Source organism: Hyperoodon ampullatus (assembly GCF_949752795.1).
Source record: "Hyperoodon ampullatus genome assembly, chromosome: 3".
In the NCBI taxonomy this organism is placed as follows: Eukaryota; Metazoa; Chordata; class Mammalia; order Artiodactyla; family Ziphiidae; genus Hyperoodon; species Hyperoodon ampullatus.
The window spans coordinates 46,859,062-46,880,244 of NC_136916.1; the positions used below are offsets into that span (position 1 = coordinate 46,859,062).

Here is a 21,183-nt window from a genome sequence, read left to right on the forward strand (position 1 = left end):
TTTAGCTCAGCTTTTTAGTTTGAAAAGAATGCAGATGTTCAAAGAACTTCATGAAACGTGATGCAGTGGAGGTGAGTGTAGTGTAGGAATAGAAATGGAACAATAAGGAGGATAGGAATTTCTGAGGAAGTAGAAAACAAGGCTGTACGAAATTTTGCTTTATAAAAACTGTCACTAGAAAGTCATCATCATTCATTTAATTTGTGTGTTCATTTATTTATTCCTCCATACAACAAGAAAAAGTTTACTTAGTCTTTATTATATGCGAGGCACAGAAACCAAGGAAGTTCTAGCATATCAGCTTATTCTTTTTCCCTCTCTCTGGAACTATAGTGTCACTCTCTTGTGGGGTGTCTGCTTCTTTCCATATTTCTTATTCAGTTCTTAGAATTTCATAAGGCATTTAGCCTCTCTCTTTGACATGAAGTTTTAGCCTTGGCTTCCACTGTTAAATGACCTATTCTTTTGGGATTTCTTGGTTCAAATTCATGAGAGAGAAAATCTGATTAGCTCAGTTCATTTTTTGGTACTGGATACATCATAGGATCTTGCTAGGTTTATGCATTGACTGTTCAGTTCCTTTGCCTACCATGCAGCCTAGTTAAAATAGCTGTTGCCAAGGGGATGATGGGGCACAGTCACCTGGTATTAAGTAGGAGGTTTGAGCAATAAGTAGGGGCTATGAATGAGACAGGTAGCAGGAATTAGTGCCCAATACAATGTTACCAGAAATTTAGGCAGTAAATTGGTCTATATTGAGGGAAAACTCCCCCAAAACTTTTTAATGATCCAAGTGATATTTTTTCTACTTCACTCACAACCTCTAATTCATACAGATCTTACCTCCAAAAAATTGTTAACACTGTTCTCTCAAACTTCTATACTATTACTTCTCCAGATCGTGTTCTCTTGATGTGCTTTCTTTAATATCTCTCTTTGATCACTGCAATAGCTTGAGTTTCCTGCCCCTTCAAATATATCCTTCACTGAGTAGCCTGAGTGATCTACATACATACAGACCTCACAATTTCATTTTCTGGCTGGAGAACCTTCACCTAAAGATTAAGACCAGGCTCCTCAGCATGGCAGGCATGCCTGTCAGTCTTCTTATCACACGTAACATTACAAGAAATAAACTGCTTGTACTTCCTTATCACACCATGTTATTTCCCATCTTCAGGCCTTTGCTTATGCTGTTTCCTTTGCTTGAAATGCACTTTATCTTCTTTTAAAAAGACATTAAGAGAGAAAATTACTATTTTATATTTACTCCAATATTTGCCATTTCTGATGCTTTTTATTTTTTCTTGAATATCCATCTGGTATTATTTCATTTCTGCCTGAAAAACTTCTATAATATTTTTTATAGTTCAGGTCTCCTGATGATAAATTTGCACAGGTCTCCTGGTGACAAGTTTGCATATTTTTCTTTTATTTGAAAATATCTTAATTTTTCTTTCATTATTGATATATATTTTTGCTGGATAAAGAATTCTGGGTTAAAGGTTTTTCCTTTTAGCACTTTAAAGATGTCCCATTGTCCATTCTCCTCCATTATTTCTGAAGAGAAGTAAGTAGTAATTCAAATTATTGTTGCCCTTTATGTGTCAATTTTCTTTGACTGCTTTCAGGTTTTTTACATTATCTTCTGTTCTCAAAGATTTGATGATGATGTGTAGGCATGATTTTCTTCATATTTATAATGTGTTGTGGTCACTGAGCTCCTTGAAGCTGTAAATTTATTTTTTTCACCAAATTTGGAGAGTTTTTAGCCATTATTTTAAAAAATATTTCTTTTGTCCCATTCTAAATCTCCTCTGTTTCTGTGACCTCAGTAACTCATATATCACATACATTAGAACTACTGATATTTTCCCATAGGTCCCTGAGTCTCTGTTCATATTTTCAACCTTTTTCTCTTTGTTGTTTAGATGGAATCATTTCTAGTGATTTGTCTTCAAGCTCTCTGAAGTTCCTTTGTCATCTCCATTCTGCTGTTCAGCCCACCTAATGAATTTTTCAAAATTTCACTGTTGATAGTTAGAATAGCTGCTTTAAGTTCCTTGTTTGCTAATTCCAACATTTGGATCATCACAAAACCTTCATTGATGGTTTTTTATTTTGATAATGAGTCACATTTTCCTATTACTGCATGTCAAGTAACTTTGGGTTATACCTTAGACAATGTGAATACTAATGTTATGGAGACTCTGGATTCTACTATATTCCTCCAAAGAGTTATTTTAACAGGAAATTGTTTGTCAGACTCAATCTGAAAATTTTGTCTTTTGGGAAATACTGCAAATCTCATATCCATCATTAGCTGTGTTGCTTGAAGCCTGCCCATGCATGAATAATTCATTGGTCAGCTAGAGATTTGGGTAGAATTTATACACAGAATTCTGGGCTCTTCCTCTCTGGTCCTGTTTTCCAGTTGCTCCAAACTCTGTCCTCTGGTTATTCAGACCAGAATTACTGTGAGTTTTCTATCAGAGTTTTAGCCACCCTATGTTGTTCCAACTGTAGCTCGCCCTCAGGTTAAAAGCTATAAAAATGGTAAATAAACTCCATGCCATTCTCTTCACCCAAGTATAATTTTTCTTCCATAAATTGCCTGCTTTTGTCACCCTTCAGTGCCTACAGGTGATTATTTTGTATTGTGTTTAGAGTTTATAGTTGTTATAAACTACAAATGTGTTGGTCCAACAGCTTACTCGGCCATACAAGAATTTTAGCTCCTTTCCTCTCTCTTTTTTACCAAAATAACATCTATTCATTTGTTAAGAATTAGTTAAGACATTTTCTCCTCAGAGAAACCTTCCCTTTCACCCACTTCCTTCAGGTTGAAAGTTAGTTAGCTACCTAAGAGCTGGTTAGATGTTCCTCTGGGCTTTCATAGGACCCCGTATCAAACTGCTTATAGCACTTGTTATATTTTAGTGAAATTAGTAATGTGTATGTATTTTTTCCAACTGACTATAACAATTTGACCTCAGGGACCCTAGTTTATTTATTTATCTTTAGAGCCCTAGTGTCTAGTACAAGATCTGGTACATAGGCTAAATGTTCTGTTGAACATTCTGTATTGACAAGCCATGAGATATGATATATATATATCATAAAATTATATACATTTTTAATTTTATGATTTTTTATTATGATTTTTATGATTCTTTTCCTGTTGGTAAGTGTGTAAGGGTGTAGTGTCCAGATAGTCAAATCACAGGGTTCAATCTAAATCTTGGCCTAGTAGGGTAGGATGGTTATGGAGACAGTCAAGTAGCTTGGAGTCCTAGAAAGGGTTTTAGACCCAGCAGTAGGAATGACAATTCAAACTAGGAACTGAGGTAGAATCTATGTCCTGTTGAGTAGGCACTGATGGTGGGGGCCAGAGAAGAAGGTAGCTACATAGTGGACCTACAGATGTCTGAAGGTTCTCATTCCATTCAGAGCAACTAATTCCAGATTCTACTCACTTAGTCTGGCACTGGGTGAGTCTGACCTTTAGTCTGATGATCTTCAATGATTAGTTTATTTTTACTAGGGGACATATCAGTTGTGGTCCCAAAAATGTCATGATTTTTTGATTCATTTCATTAGGCCTTGAGCTTGCATTGGTTCTTAAAAGGTCCCTAACTAAAGTGAAAATATTTGTGGGAGGGGTAACAGTTTAGAAGATAGTCAATTAACTGATAGCTTGCTGTGGCCAAGACCAGGCAAGAATATGCCATATAATGAGTGTTTAAAGAGTCTGTAGCATGTGTGGCAGTGGAGTTGGTAAGATGGAAGAAGGGCAACTGTAAAACATTTCCATAGCTTGATTGAAGGTCACTGTTTCAGGAGACCCTTGTCAGTTTTCCCTTCATAGGCTATCAAACCCCAGACACTTAGGATACAATGTTTTCCCTGTCTCTTGAGGAAAAGGTGAAAATAATTTGTGGCTGTTAACCATGTTTTGTAGGTCTTGCCCAGATTTTGTGCACCTTTCTATGTAAGATAAATTTCACATTATAGCAATCATGGATCCAAAGTAACTTTGTTTGAAATTTATGCCAGGTTTCTGTTTATTGTCTCCAGTAAAGGACAAAGAAAGATCTGCCTAATAAACTGTCTCAAATGAGATAATGGAGTTATGATAGGATACCATCATTATTGAACATTTCAGCCCAAACAGCAATTTTAAGAAGGTTAGAACTCCATCCTCCTTTGAAGAACATATCTGTTGTAGGCAAAATCCTCTGGATTTGCCCCCAAAATGTCAGTGTGTAGTTTCACTTGAACATAAAAAATTATGTCACAAGCAGAGGACTAAAACTGCACAAGGGTTGGACTGCAGCCAGTGTGGTGGTATTTGCATGTTGTGTAATATTGTTTTGAATGGAGAAAAATGAAAGGACGGCAGAATAATCCTTGACTGATCTCTAGGTTTTTAGCTAGGCAAAATATCAGGCCTAGCTAGAGGTTATTAACTTTGGATTCAGCAAATGTCTTACGCAGTCAGACTTAGCAGTTGCCAAAATATTGAGCTCAAAAAATTTCTGGCTTCATAAAATCATTTAAATGTAGTCACAAAGATTGAGTTATGTGTGAAAGAGAGAACTGCTATTTTATCTGGCACTGTGTATTTCTTTAATCATTCAAAATGTTATTTCAACTAAAATACCAAGTTGAGGTACACAATATGCTTTCTCTTGATTCCTCTAAATCCTAGTACCTAACTTTGTTAAGGAGGCACTTTAGACACTGTTGTCATTCTCCTTAGTACTTGAGATGAGTGGGAGAGGATGCATGATAAGTACATAATGAAGCTCTTGGTGTGAAGGTATCCATCCCTGTAAGTGAGCTTAAAGCTATTATAAGGTGAACAAGATTGAAAAAGAAGCAACTTCGATACTTTGGGGAATTAACTTCATTCTGGGAAGTTAGCTTGTGCAGGTTTAAAAGGACTCCCAGACAGGAGTAGGTTGGAAAGTGTTAAGTGATGAGGTGTTAGGTGTGAGGTGCAGGTGGAGATGTTAATTGCTGCATTTCTATTTCAAGCTCTGCCCTGTGTCTTCCATTAGTATAAACCTATTTAAATTATTTACTTCTCTTGACAATGAAGTGGCTGATGGCACTTCTTGTTTATTATCTCTGTTGTTTTCAGTATTCTTACTGTAATATGATGCTTTTATATCAGGTTACTGAATAGCAGGAAACATGTTTGCCATCACATCAGAAATATATTACTTTGAAATTTAAAAATAAGCTTTTCATGCACAAAATTTTAGTTACTCCACCCAAACTCTGAAATAAGATAGTCAGTTAATAAAGACTAAGCTCTGTAACATAATTTCACACCAGATGAGAGTGCTTGAAAACTACATTTCTAAATATCTTTGAATCATTATTTTTCCCTCTCCATCTTCTCTCCAATTCAGCTCATTATCTAAACTACCTAAGGTAAGTTCTTTCATATTCTTATACAAAACTGATAAACAAATATTTGGATCCTTGTAATATAGGGCCTAATGTTTGGTTGCCTGACCTGCTCACAGCCCCTTTCTGAACAAATAGACCAGTAGCAGCCCTTAAGCATAGGTGGCCATGCTCAGGTTTATAGGATCTCAACACCATAACTACAGTTGATTAGACCCAAAGGTAGCAAATGACCTGGCAAGCAGATGAGTGAGCCTATTATGAGAGCTTTGGCCAAGAGTGGTGCCCAGGTGCCCCATAACTGGCCAATGCCAACAAAGACTTCTCTTGGAGAGTTTGAATGAGACACTTGCTTTGAAAGAGTTATTTCACTGTTCTTGCCCGGAGCAGTAGCAATAAAGACAGTGACTGAGTTGTGGAGCACTAGAATGGGGAGCAATGAAAGTCTACTGTTGTCTGTATGAGGAAGTAAGTAGATTGCTGAAGTTCTGTTGTTTCCCTAATGACACCCCAGTTCTCCATGGCCTGGCTATATGGCTTTTGAGACTATTTCCTTTTCTTCCAGTGACCTCCTCCTGTATACCCACAATAGACTCATTAATTGAAATAACATGAGACTGTTCCTTACAATCCTAAAAAGCCCAGATCAGTACTTCTCAAATTTTAACATGCATACAAATCTACTGGGGATCTTGTCAAAATGCAGATTCTAATTCAGTAGCTGTGGGGTGTGACCTGTGATTCTGCATTTTATAAGTTTCCAAGTAATACTGGTGCTGTTAATCCATGGCCATGGATTGCACTTTGAGTAACAAGGGTTTAGATAACACTTCCTCGATGGGCTATGTGCTAAATCATTGATTGATCTATAAGTTCCTACTAGGAAGTAACATCTATAAAGATTATTTTAGTCTTCAAGAACAGAATTTTAGCACTGGAGAAATCATCTACCTCAATGCTGTCTTATCTGTTCAGGCATATGGTATATGAGAAATACCATAGAATGGGATTGTGTATAAAAAACAGAAATTTATTTCTCACAGTTCTGGAGGCTGGACTTCTGAGATGAGGGTGCTAGCATGGTTGGGTTCTTGAGAAGCCCTCTTCTAGGTTGCAGGCTGCTGACTTATTGTATTCTTACATGGCAGAGAGCAGAGAGAGAAAGTCAGCTCTCTGGTGACTCTTACAAGGGCACTAATCCTGTTCAAGAGGGCTCCACCCTCATGACCTCATGTAATCCTAATTACCTACCAAAGGCTCCACCTCCTTATACCATCACATTAGGGAGTGGGGTTTTAACATGAATTTTGGGAGGACACAAACATTCAGTTCATAACAAATGTCTCAACCAATGCCAGAATCTTTTTCTACAGTATCCATGATGTGTGGTCTCATTCAGCCTCTGAGTGAATGCTTATTAGTGATGAAGAATACACTACCCTACAAGACTTTCCATTATACTGGCAAACAACTCTGGTTATGAGGCCTCCCAAAGGCAGGGCCTAACTACAGTGAAGCCTACTCTAAATGTGCAAAAACTATGAATTAGAGGATTTAAAAATAATCATATTTACCACCTATTAATTGTCATGACAACTCTACAATATGGGTTTCTCCATTTGACAAGTAGAAATTGAGGCTCAGGGTAGGTAAGTTACATACCCAAGTTTGCACAGCTATTAGGTGGTGGAACCAGGAATCAAACCCAGATTGGAGTCTAAAGTGGGTGTTCTTTGCACAATACTATATTGTCTTTCAAAGTATAATTTTGTTTCTTTCAAATGCTTTAAATGTCTAATTACCAAAATAGTTTCTTAGCTGGGACCTCTGCACACAGAGCTCCTCTTCCTATTCATTTTATTTACTGCTGTTGGATGAATTTTCCTTAAAAATTAAAAAATATATAGTACTTCTCCAAAGTTCAAGGAGCCTTCGACGTTTTCTCACTGTCCTTCACTCCTTATTACTCCCTGCTACCCACTGTTAACCACTGTATGGGACATCCCAGTCTCCTCTTCCCTTCCCTCCAAATACAAATGATTCTTTTGTTTCCCAATGTTTGCCAAATGTTACATATTCTTTAAGGCCCAGGTCAAATCCTTCAAATGTATTTTTTCCTTCCCCATGAAGTTTTTCCTTATTTCTCAAGACATTTAGGAACTTTCCCTTCTTGAATTCCTATAACATCTATTACATGTTTTAGCCCTTTCTGAATCACAAATTCTATCCTATTGTCTTGACTTTTACATTTTTTCAGTCTCATTTCCTCCAACATCATTTAAACATTTTATAAACTGCTAACATATAGCTTTATATGTAATGGATTTTCCTATCCAGCCCAATTTATACCTCTGAAATAGCATGTATTTTATTTTTATACATTTTATAGTTGGCTATAGACACAATGTCAGGACAGGATTGTTTTCTTAAACTTTGTACTTTTAACATGTCTAAGGGTTAAATCCTGATTTTGAAACACTTTAGAGAAAAATAAATTATTATACTGGTTATAAAATTAAAGTATTATTCTAATTTAAAATTTTGTCAAAAACAATGGGGTTGGGGGTCATAAAAACCTGGCTTTTAACCCCAAAGTTACTGTTAATGAACCATGTAACCTTGAATGAATTTTTAAATCTCTCTAGAGATTGATTTCCTAATTATTGAAAATGAAGGGCCTATGCCAAATACTGTACTCCTCTAAAATGTGATGATTCTATAGTATAATTTCATCTGAAACTTTAAAAATACTTTAAGTAGGTTGGGATTCCATTCTAGTTAATGTTAAGGATATCTTAGATACTTACAATTACCAAGCTGTGTTTGCGTCATGCACATTTTGAGCTGAATTCTCATTAGCTACCCGCCCCCCAATAAACCTTTTCTGTTTCTAGTTTCTAGCTCCATATTATTGAATCAACTGCAAATGTTTATTCATGTCACACTCAAAGTGATGAATGTTATTGGATAAAGGTCCGGAATTCACAACATCCTTCGAACTCCTGCTTGTTTTCACAATGTTTCCATAGCTAAATGCTCTGTTTTATACATTCTCATTACCCCAAAACATTATTTCAAAGTACATGTGGTGACTACATAGAATTACAAACATTCCTAATTTTTTCCAAATATTTGCAGAATTGAATTATGAAAGACTAGTTTTGAATGGGCAAGTTCCATTTAAAGTGGAGGAAATCAAAAGCACTGTTTGAAAAGTTTATCAAAGAGTACTTCCTTATTCAAGAGAGGTATTGTGAGAGATGATACGTGCCCTCCATGACTTGACTGACAGCTGAGTCTTTTAGTCATTTTGTAGGTAACAAGTATTATCTGAAAGACACCAGAAGATTGGTATTATCAGGGCAGGACTTGAGGAGATCTCTGTCATTTGGGAGATGACAGATCAAAATATGGTACAACTTTTCACCCAGGTCTAATAATTATTACACATAGACATTGGCATAGAGAAAATTTTGAATAATTAAAGCTAAGGCTCAGCTTTTGCTCAAGAAGGGCTACGGATTTTACACACTCTTTTCTGACCTCATCTGACATTAATTACACAATGTTTGAAGGTAGGGAACAGCTGCTGAAAATACATAACAAAGAATAGTGTGTGTGAATGTGTCTTGTTTGCTGCCAGTTGTCAATCTGCTGGGGAAGAAGAACATCCAGAAATCATCTCTCCCTCCCCAAATAGATTATATAAACATGCTTAGTTAGGGACAGTGGTGAGATGGAAAGAAATTTTTCTTGACTATTCATTTTATTCATTCAGTGTGACTCTTATAAAAGGTTGACTTTTTTTTAATTGAAGAATAGTTGACTTACAATATTATATTAGTTTTATGTGTACAACCTGTAGAGTGATTCAGTATTTTCATAGATTATACTCCATTTAAAGTAATTACAAAATAACGGCTATATTTCTCTGTGCTGTACAATATCTCCTTGTTGCTTATTTATTTTATACATAGTATTTTGTGTCTCTTAATCCCGTACCCCTCTCTCATCCCTCCCCTTTCCCTCTCCCCATTGGTAACTACCAGTTTGTTCTCTATGTCTGTGAGTCTGTTTCTGTTTTGTTATATACATTCGTTTTATTTTTAAATTCCATATATAAGTGCTAACATACAATATTTGTCTTTGACTTATTTCACTAAGCATAATACTCTCTAGGTCCATCCATGTAGTTGCTAATAGCAGAATTTAATTCTTTTTCATGGCTGAGTAATATTCCATTCATCTGACAATGGGCACTTATGGTTGCTTCCGTATCTTGGCTATTGTAAATAATGCTGCTATGAAGATCGGGGTGCATGTATTGAATTAATATTATAAGAAATATTTTTTCTCATAATAATTTGAAAGCAAGTAATTTGAATAAAAAGGATTTACTTAGGCATCTACACTTATCATAAAATATTGAAGAGCTAATCCATATATTAATAACAGCACCTTTTTCTGTGGGTGAAGAGAAAGTGAGAACTTTCCCTGTATGAATTTTGTCACAAAGTTCTTTGATAACTGAAGCTGGAAAACACATTTAAAGTTTTTCTACTAAACTTCTGACCAGGAAGAGATAAATTAAGTGAGTTCCATAGTCCTTTTCATATTGCCCTGACTGGACTGTACTTGTTTTCCGTTTATAGCTACTTTATGCATTTTGGTGTATAGCATATTTGATTTATTATATTGTTTGCATTTGTTGAGAAATACTCAGATTTTATAAGCTTGTTTTAATTAAATTTAATTAAATTAATGTATATGCTGTTGTTTTTGGTTCTGCTATTTCCCTTCAGGACAGCTATGTTGAAAAATGAATAGTCACTTCCCAATGATGCCACAATGAAATGTTCAGCTTTGGATGTTTTTAAGTAAAAAAATGAAAATAACAATTACTACTGAATTTCTGATATCTCTATAAAAACACTGGGGAAAAAACAAAACCATATTAGCACTCTAAATTAATAGAGAGCATTTTTGAAAATTATAACCTACAGCTTTCTGAATTGTGAATACTAGCTTCTTTTAAAGTTACATTAATATTAGTAAAAGAAATTTTTGACCATGATTAAAATTGTGAGTTTTAAATGACTTAATTAAAGTAAAATATAACAAAAAGTGGAAAAAATCTAGCAAAAAGAGATGATGTGGTAAAAATTTAAAGTGCCATATGTAAAGAAATTGGCAAGAGGCAATTCAGTTGGTCAGGCCTAAGCTTCAGATTTTGGGATATGGACGAATTCAAAGAATTATGCAACCATCTTTTGGCACCACATTCCTCAGACATACTGTTGATAGTAATTGCCTTCCACTCATTCCCTTATAACATGGCTTCTAATTCTTCTACTTTACTATAAATATCCTTCCTGAGGCCAGTGTCTTCCTTCTTGCCAAATCCAGAGAACTTTTCCCAGTCTGCTTATTGCTCAGTCTTTCCATTGTATTTTAGATGGGTAACTTCATATTTGTTTCATTTTGTTTTTAGCATTATAAATATTACAAAAGTAATATGTGCTCTTTTTAGTAAATTAGAACATACAGATTTTAAAAAATCATATGTGATAACAAAGGCTGACATTTTAGTGGAAACTTTCCTCGCTTTTAAATGTGTTTATATACTTTGCACATTTGTATCCTGAGTTAGGTCACTTAGGGTCAGAGGTAAGAATCATTCTTACATTAATACTCAGATGTGGCTGGCTTTTGCTCCACCTGCTTAAAGAGGACATTACGCACTTTTGCAGTGGCCTTCAGTTATTACTAGGAGTCCCTAGAGGTGTCTGTCTTGTAGTTACAAACAAATCTTACCTTAAAGGTACTGCTACTGCTCTGTGAGATATCCACCTCTCTCCCATTGGGCATTGTAAACTCTGCTGAACACCAGCATTGGCTTTTTAGAGTCCTTGAATTGGCAAAGCAGGACTTATGTCCAAAAGTAAAAAGATGGGGAAAAGATAGACCAGGAAAATGACCAATGAAAAGAATGCCAAGTTAGTTATTTTTATAGCATATAAAATTGACCAACTAAAAAGCATTATTGGAGATAGACAGATTATTACATAATAATAAAAGGTTAATTTCACCAGGATTTAAGCATTATTTGCTTCTACCACATTTCAGTTCTAACGTCCTTTTTTTTCTTCACATTTTAATATAGCTGAAGTCAGAAGGCATCTTATAGTTACAGTCAGATAAGTGGCAGAAACAATGTGATCATCACTGCTTGAATATTCACTCCAAAACTTGCAAAATGGAGTCAGAAGCATGGAAGAAAATCTGGAGAAAATAGTAGTGCACTCAATAAAAGTTGCACAACTAAACTTGATAATACAGAAGAAAGTATTATATGGAGAAGGATGGATATCCTTGAGTCAGTTGAAAAGCAATTCAAACAAGTCAGACTGAGTATAGGAATTTTTAGGAATGTCTTAACCAATCTGTTTTTCTCCAGCTTTATTGAGGAATAACTTACACACAGTAAAGTTCACCCATTTTAAGTGTATAGCTTAATGAGCTTTGACACTTATATGCAGTCAGGTATCCACCACCACAATCAAGGTATAGAACATTTCCAACAACTAAAAATTCCACGTGTCCCTTTCCAGTCAAGGCCTTCCTCCCTCCTCCAGTTCCAGGTGACCATCAATCTGCTTTCAGTCACTATGGTTTGCCTTTTCCAGAATTTAGTATTAGTGGAATCATATAGTATATGGCCTTTTGTCTTTGATATATGTTTTCATTTGTCTTGGGTAATTACAAACTAAATTGCTGTGTTGTATGGTAACCATATATCTAACTTTATAAAACACTGCCAAATTGGTTTTTATATGGTGTGAAGTGTGGATCAAGGTTAACTTTTCCTCATATGGATTTATAATTGTTCTAGCAATATTTGTTTAAAAGCCTATTCTCTGGCTCCATTGAATGCCTTTGCACCTTTATTAAAATGTGTGGGTCTACTTCTAGACCCTGTTCTCTTCCATTGACCCACGTGTCTACATTTTTTGTCAGTACTACACTGTCTTCATTACTGTACTTTTAAAATTAGGTATTGTGAGTCCTCCAACATTGCTCTTCTTTCTCAAAATTGTTTTATCTAGCCTAGTTCCTTTGTCATTCCACATAAATTTTAGAATCAGTTTGTTGATTTCCACAAAAATCTTGCTGGGATGTTGAATGGAGGGAACTGACATCTTCACAATATTAAGTCTCCTAAACCAGGAACATGGAATATCTTTCCATTTATTTGCTCTTCTTTGAAATCTTTCATCAATGCTTTGCAGTTTTCAGCATATAGATTTTGCACATATTTTGGTAGATTTTTACCTAAGCACTTCATGTTCTTTTGGTCCTACTGTAAATAGTGCTGCATTTCAAAATTTAATTTCCAATTGTTCATTGCTAGTATATAGAATTACAATTAGTTTTTGTACATTGACCTTGTATCTTACAACTTTGCCAAACTTAGTAAGTAGCTCCTTAGATTTTCGGGGGTAGATTTTTCAGAATTTTTGAAATAGACAATCATGTCATCTGTGAATAGAAACAGTTTTACTTCCTCTTTTCCAAGATTGTTTGATTGATTAACTTACCTTATTGCACAGGATAGAACCATCATTCATAATGTCCAGGTATGATTATGAATAGGAGTAGTGAGAGTAGAAATTCCTGCTTTTTTCCTCATATGAGGGAACAGCATTTGGTTTTTTATCATTAAGTATGAGGTTAGATATAGTTTTTTTTTGAGATGCCTTTTATCAGGGTGAAGAGGTTTCCTTCTACTCCCAGTTTGATGAGAATACAATTTTTAGTCTTACTTTTTTCTTTAAAAAACACCACATGGTAGGCATTATTATTGATAGGAATTTTAGAGAAATTATTTATTTAGACCTACATGCACATTTACCATTTTATTTGATTAACATTCTTCTGGCGTCTCAAAATGTTCCTCTGGTATTATTTTCTTTCTTCCTGAATTACATCATTTTGAAGTTCCTTTAGTATGAGTATGTGGGTGGTAACTCTCTTAGGTTTTATTTATCTGAAGATATCTTTATTTCTCCCTCTCTCTTGCAATATAATATTAGAGACTGAGTACACAGATCTAGACTGAAATTATTTTCTTTGATCACTTTGAGGGTATAATAAGACCCCCTCATAATAAGATTCATGAAGACAAAAAATTTCAATTGTGTAAAAAGAAGGGTGGGCTTATTGTGAAAATTAAAGAAATGAATCATCTGAGTCTGTCTAGCTGGTTGGCTAGAAGTTCTAGTGGTCTGGCTCTATAATTAAAATCTTTTCTCATCCTGGTTGTGGTTTAGCACCACTTGGTGGTGGCTGTCTGCTTCAAAATAAACATCAGTGGTGCCAATTCTGGATCCTGTCTCACTGGCTGGAACTTCCAGGTCAGTGGCAGCATTAATAGTAACCTCCTGTTTAGCTGGGGCCCATTTAGTCAGTCTAATCAAAGGAGATTTAGCTAGAAGAATAACGGCAATAAAGGGCCCCTGCCTCCCTGTTTCCTGGGATAGTGTGCTTACTTTTTTCTCACCCAGCCTTACCCTTTCCTCCATATCCTGTACCCCATCCACATTCCTATCCCAGAAGATAAAAGTTTATCTCAACCAATTTGGGGCTAGGCAAAAGGCAGCCAATCATTAATGATTAATTGGTGATTAATCACCAATCATATGTGACCCAAATTCTCATTTATAACGGGGCTTATTATCCTAGGATTTCACTCATTATTTTAGTGTCTTCTAGCTTCCAGTACTGCTATTAAAACATCCGCTTTCAGTCTAATTGCTTCTTTCTAGGTTGTCTGTCTTTTTTCTCTTTGGCTGCTTTAAAGGTCTTTTCTTTTTCTTTGGTGTTTTGGATTTTATGACAGGCATAAGAATAGATTTTTAAATTTATCCTCTTTGTGACACTCTGTGCTTCTTGAATCTGTGCATTCATGTCTTTCCTAAGTCCTAGAATATTCTAAGTAATTAACTTTTGTAATATTGCTTCTCAATTCTAAAAATCTGTCCTTGGAATCTGCTTATTTATATGTCAGACCTTCTCAGTCTAACTTCTGCAATTGTTTTACATTTCTTTTGTATTTCCCATGTCCTTATCATTCTCTGTTCATTCTGGATAATTTTCTTAGATATTTTATGCTTTACAAATCGTCTGTGTCTAATCTGCCATTCAACCTATCCACTGAGTGTTTTCATTTCAACAAATGTGTATTTGATGTCTGAAAGCTTAATTTGAGTATTTGTCACATTTGCTTGGTCATTCCTGATAGTCTCTTGTTGCTTGCTCATCATTATGGTTCTATCCCTTATTTCTTTAAATATTTTCTAAATAGATATTCTACATTTCACAGCTGATACAATTTTAATATCTCTCTTGGGAGTTCTAAATATTTATTATTTCTTCCCATTTTTCACTAATGGTGATTTGTTTCCTTTATGCTTGGTGGTTTTTGATGGTGAACTCACATTTTCTTGATCTTAATTCCGGAATCTGGTGGGCTTAATTAGAGATGTTTTTCTCTGAAGAGGATTTGTGTTTGATTCTGCTGGGAGCCTGGGGGCACTACCAGTCTGGAACTACTTTAGCCTTTTTCATTTAGCTTAGTAGCTTAGAGCAAGGGTCTCAAGTTCGGCTCCTTCGTATTACTGTTGACTTAAACACAGACTGAGCACAGTTCTTTTATGGGCATTTTCTCAGATTAGTCCCTTTATTTTAAATTGCCTATTCACAGAATCAGTTTTGTTTATTTGAGGGAGCAAAGAGCTGGAGGGGGAGATGTCAGCAGGATACATAGAAATTTTCTCTTCTTCCTTCAAGTTTTCAGCAATGCATATATATTTGTCCATTTGATGGTTTGTTTGTTTTAATAGAATCTGGTTGTTTTGCAGTACAAGGATGCCCCAGATGATTTAGCTTACAATTCTTTTGGAGAAGTCTCTTTCAGCCTTTTTTTTTTTTTTTTTTTTTTTTTTTTTTGCGGTACGCGGGCCTCTCACTGTTGTGTCCTCTCCCGTTGCGGAGCACAGGCTCCGGACGCACAGGCTGCATGGGCCCATGGCTCACGGGCCCAGCCGCTCTGCAGCATGTGGGATCCTCCTGGACCGGGGCACGAACCCGTGTCCCCTGCATCGCAGGCGGACTCTCAACCACTGCGCCACCAGGGAAGCCCTCAGCTTATATATTTTTTTAAATAGAGTTTATTTTTTAGAACAGAATTAGATTTACAGATAAATTGAGAATAGAGTACAGAGTTCCCATATATCCTGCACCCAATTTCCCTTATTATTAACATCTTACATTAGTATAGTACATTTGTTAGAATTAATGAACCATTATTGATACACTGTCATTAACTAAGTCCATAGTTTATTCATATTTCTTTGGTTTTTAAACCTAATGTCTTTTTCTGCTCCTGGATTCAATCCAGGATACCACTTTACACTAACTTGTCATGTTTCCTTAGGCTCCTCTTGGTTGTGACAGCTTCTCAAACTTTCCTTGCTTTGCCTGACCTTGATAGTTTTCAGGAATACTGATCAGGTATTTTGTAGGCTGCCCCTCTATTGGAATTTTTTTACTGTAGAAAAATATACATAACATAAAATTTATCATTGTAACTATTTTTAAGTTTACAATCTGGTGGCATTAAATATATTCATAACATTGTTCAGTGATCACAATCGTCCATTTCCAGAACTTTTTGATCATCCCAAACAGAAACTCTGTACCCATTAAAAAAATAACATGTCAGGCCCCTCTCCCCATCTCCTGGTAACCTCTATTCTATTTTCTGTCTCTGAATTTGTCTATTCTAGATACCTCATATAAGTAGAATCATACAATATTTGTTCTTTTGTGTCTGGCTTATTTCACTTAGCATGTTTTCAAGGTTCATCCATCTTATAATGTGTATCCAAATTTCATTGTATGTATATACTACATTTTGTTTTATCAATCTTGCTTATAAGTTCCAGAAGATTTTTGTTGATTCCTTGGGATTTCTCCATAGACACTCATGTCATCTGCAAACGAAGGTATTTTATTTCTTCATTTCCAATCTGTATACCTTTTATTTCCTTTTCTTGCCTTATTATTAGCTAGGACTTTAGGTGTGAGAGTAAATAAGAATGGTGAGAGAGGATATCCTTGTCTTGTTCCTGATCTTTGGAGGAAAGCATTCAGTTTCTCACTATTAACTATGATGCTGGATGTAGGTATTTTGTAGATGCTCTTTATCAAGTTGAGGAAGTTCCCCTCTATTGCTAGTTTGCTGAGAATTTTTACCAGGAATGTTGTTGGATTGTCTCAAAAGCTTTTGCTGCATCAATTTGTATGCTTGTATGATTTTTCTTCTTCATCCTCTTTATGTACTAAATTATACTGAGTGATTTTAGAATGTTGAACTGTCCTCTTTCACCTAGAATAAATCCCACTTGGTTGTGTTGTATAATTCTTTTTGTACATTGTTGGTTCAATCTGCTAATATTTGTTAAAGAGTTTTACATCTATGTTCATGAGAGATATCAGTCCATAGTTTTTTCTTCTTATAATGTCCTTAACTGCTTTTGGTATTAGGGTAATGCTGGACTCATAGAATAAGTTAGGAAGCGTGCCCTTTATTTCCGTTTTTTAGAAGAGATTGTGGAGAATTGGTATCATTTCATCCTTGAATGTTAGTTGAATTCATCAGTGAAGCCATCTGGGCCTGGTGCTTTCTTTCCTGGAAAGTTATTGATTCAGTCCTTGATACTCAGATTATCTATTTCTCCTTGAGTGAATTTTGATAGTTTGCATCTTTCAAGGAATTGGTTCATTTCATCTAATTTATCAAATTTTGGGGTATACAGTTGCTGATAGTATTCCTTTATTTTTCTTTTAGTGTTCATGGGATAATTAAAGATGATCCCTATTCCGTTTCTGATAATGGTATTGTATTGTTTGTTTAAACATTTTTTCTGTATATTATTATGTTTTTACATCTTAAAAAAGCTTTCTGGCTGGGGAGAGACTCCTTGGCATAGCCAATTCTTGGAGATAGCAAAGGGCTCAGCCAGGAGTGTACCTTAAATATACCAACTGACCAATGCAGAGTCATATCTCCTCTATCTGGCCTGTACACCTCAGGAGGCAATATTCCTCTGTTTTAATCATCCCAGGGCCAGATACCAGGCAACTAGGAACAGACCTTAAAGCTTAAAGGCTGCTGAAATGATTCAAACTAGCCAATCCTAAACTGTTCACTCTGCCTTGCTTTTTCTATAGGGTAGTCTAGGTTTTCCCTTCACTCATGTTTTCTGCCTCCTAACTACTCTGAGGCTTTTCCATATATCTCTGCATGGCATGGTGTGCCTCCCAATTCTAGGACCTATGAGTATAATGAACTTTGTTTTCATGAGCCTCTTCTATACGTTCTCTTGTGGTTGCACCTGACTGACCTGACTGACCATCACATAAAAGAACAGAACAGGTAATTTTGTGCCTTTGCTTTTTTCCTTGGTTAGTGTGGCTAGAAGTGTATTGATTTTTTTTTTTTTTTTTTTTTTTTTTTTTTTTTTTTTGCGGTACGCGGGCCTCTCACTGTTGTGGCCTCTCCCGTCGCGGAGCACAGGCTCCGGACGCGCAGGCTCAGCGGCCACGGCTCACGGGCCCAGCCGCTCCGCGGCATGTGGGATCTTCCCGGACCGGGGCACGAACCCGTGTCCCCTGCATCGGCAGGCGGACTCCCAACCACTGCGCCACCAGGGAAGCCCGAAGTGTATTGATTTTATTGATCCTTTCAAAGAACCAGATTTTGGTTTCTGTGATTTTCTCTGTTGTTTTCCTGTTTTCAATTCCATTGATTTCTGTTCTAATTTTTATTATTTCTTTTCTTTTGCTCTTCTTTCTCTCATTGCCCAAGGTGGAACCTTAGATTGTTGATTTTAGATTTACCTTCTTTTTTAATACATACATTTAATGCTAAAATTCTAAGTGCGGCTTTCATTATATCCTACAGGTTTTGATAAACTGTATTTTCATTGAGTTCAAAATACTTTTAAATTTCTCTTTAGACTTCTTTGACCCATGTATTATTTTAAAGTGTGTATTTTATCTCCAAATATTTTGGGATTTTACAGCTATTTTTCTGTTACTTATTTCTAGTTTAATTCCATCATGGCCTCAGAGAAGATAGTTTATATAACTTCTGTTACAGTTTGAATTGTGGTCCCCCAAAAGACATGCTGAAATCCTAACCCATCACATACACACCCCTCCCCTTAACATGTGAATATGACCTTATTTGGAAATTGGGTCTTTACAGATGTAATCAAGTTAGCATGAGTCATTAGGGTGGGTCCTAATCCAGTATGACTGGAAGAAATGCGATGTGAAGACAGACACACACAGGGAGAATGCTATGTGATTACAGAGGCAGAGAGCGGAATGATGCAACTACAAGCCAAAGAATGCCAAAGAGTGACAGCCACCACCAGAAGCTAGGAAGATGCAAGGAAGGATTCTCCCCTACAGGTTTCAAAGGGGGCATGGTCCTGCCAACACCCTGATTTTGGACTTCCAGTCTCCAGACTGTGAAACAATAAATTTCTTTTGTTTTAAGCCACCCAGTTTGTGGTACTTTCTTACAGCCTTTCTAGGGAACGAATATGATTTCTACACTTTTAAATTTATTAATGTGCATTTCGTGGCCCAGATGTAGTCTCTCTTGGTAAATGTTCTGTGTGACCTTGAGAAGGATGTGTATTCTGCTGTTGTTGGATGGAGTATTCTCTAAATGTCAATTAGATCAGATTGATAATGCTGTTTAGGGCAATTATATCCTTACTGATTTTCTGCCTGCCTGAAATATCAACTACTGAAAATGGGGTGTAGATGTTTCCCAATGTATTTGTGCATTTTTCTGTATCTCTTTGCACTCCTATTAGTTTTTGCCTCATGCATTCTGACACTCAACTTTTTGGTTCATACACATTAAGGATCGTTATATCTCCTTGGAGAGCTGACCTCTTTATCATTATGTAGTGATCCTCTTTATCCCTGACAGTTTTTCTGGTTCTGAAATCACCTTGTTTGAAATTAATGTAGCTACTCCAGCTTTCTTTTGATTAGTGTTAGTATGGCATAACTTTTCCCATCTTTTGACTTTTTAATTTTAATAATTTATTTTTAATGTTTTAACAACTTGAGTGATGTATTTCACATACCCACCATTCACCCATATAAAGATTACTATTAATTGGTTTTAGTATAGTCACAGAGTTGTGCAACCATCAGCACAATGAATTTTAGAACATCTTTATTACCCCTCCCCCACCAAAAAAATCTTGCAACCCTTTAGTCAACCCCCCATCATCTGTCAGGGCTAGGCAACCACTGAACTACTTTCTGTCTCTATAGATTTGCCTATTCTGGACACTTCATATAATATGTGGTCCTATTAGAATGGAATCATATGATATGTGGTTTTTTTGTGAATTGCTTCTTTCATATAGCATATTTTCAAGGTTCATCCATATTGTGGTATGCATCAGTACTTCATTCCTTTCTGGTGCTGAATAATATTCCATTGTACGAATATACTACTTTTTATTTACCTATTAATCAGTTTATTATCATTTGAGTCATTTCCACTTTTTGTCTTTTCTGCAATAAACATTTGTGTACAACTTTTTGTGAGGGTATATGTTTTCATTTCTCTTGGGTATATAGCTAGGAGTGGGTTGCTGGATCATGTGGTAACTTTATGTGTGAACTTTTGAGAAACTGCCAGACTGTTTTCCACAGTGGCTGCACAATTCTGTATTCCTACCAACAGTGTTTGAAGATTTGAATTTCTCCACATTTTCTCCAACACTTGTTATTGTCCATCTTTTTTTATTATAGTTATCTTAGCTGGTGTGAAGTGGTACCTCATTATGGTTTGAATTGCACTTCCCTGAAGACTAATGATTTTTTTTTTTTTTTTTTTTTTTTTTTTTTTTTTTTTTTTTTGTGGTACGCGGGCCTCTCACTGTTGTGGCCTCTCCCGTTGCGGAGCACAGGCTCCGGACGCACAGGCTCAGCAGCCATGGCTCACGGGCCCAGCCGCTCCGCGGCACATGGGATCCTCCCAGACCGGGGCACGAACCCGTATCCCCTGCATCGGCAGGCGGACTCTCAACCACTGCGCCACCAGGGAGGCCCAAGACTAATGATTTTGAACACCTTTTCATGTCCTTTTTGGCTATATCTTCTTTGAAGGAATGCCTATGCAGGATACTTGCCCTTTTAAAAATAGCTCTTTTGTATATTCTTGACAGGTCTCTTATTAAGTAAAAGATTTGCAAAATTTACATCCCTTTCTGTGGTTTGTCTTTTCACTTTATTTATGGTATCCTTTAAAATGAAATGTTTTTAATTTTGATGTTGTCTAGTTTATAGATTTTTCTTTGCTTGTGTTTCTGGTGTCATTTCTAAGAAATCATCACCTAATTCATGAATATTTATACCTATGTTTTCTTTAAAGAGCTTTATGGTTTTAGCTCTTGAGGTTAGGCCTTTGATCCATTCTGAGTTGATTTCTGTACATGGTGTGAGATAAGGGTCCAACTTCATTCGTTTACATGTGGACATCCACTTAACCCAGTACCACTTGTTGAAAAGACTATTCTTTCCCCCATTGAATGGTCTTGCTACCCTCGTTGAAGATCAGTTGACCTTAAATGTGAAGTTTATTTCTAGATTCCCAAGTTAATT

The 21,183-nt window shown here is 36.0% G+C and overlaps 1 protein-coding gene across 1 annotated transcript in view; it reads left to right on the top strand.

The window, feature by feature from the left end:
* TEX9 (testis expressed 9) overlaps positions 1-21,183 on the top strand; it is a gene marked incomplete at its 5' end in the record, with an annotated part of 201,408 nt that overhangs the window by 93,391 nt on the left and 86,834 nt on the right. The gene's annotated exons all lie outside the window — the stretch shown is intronic.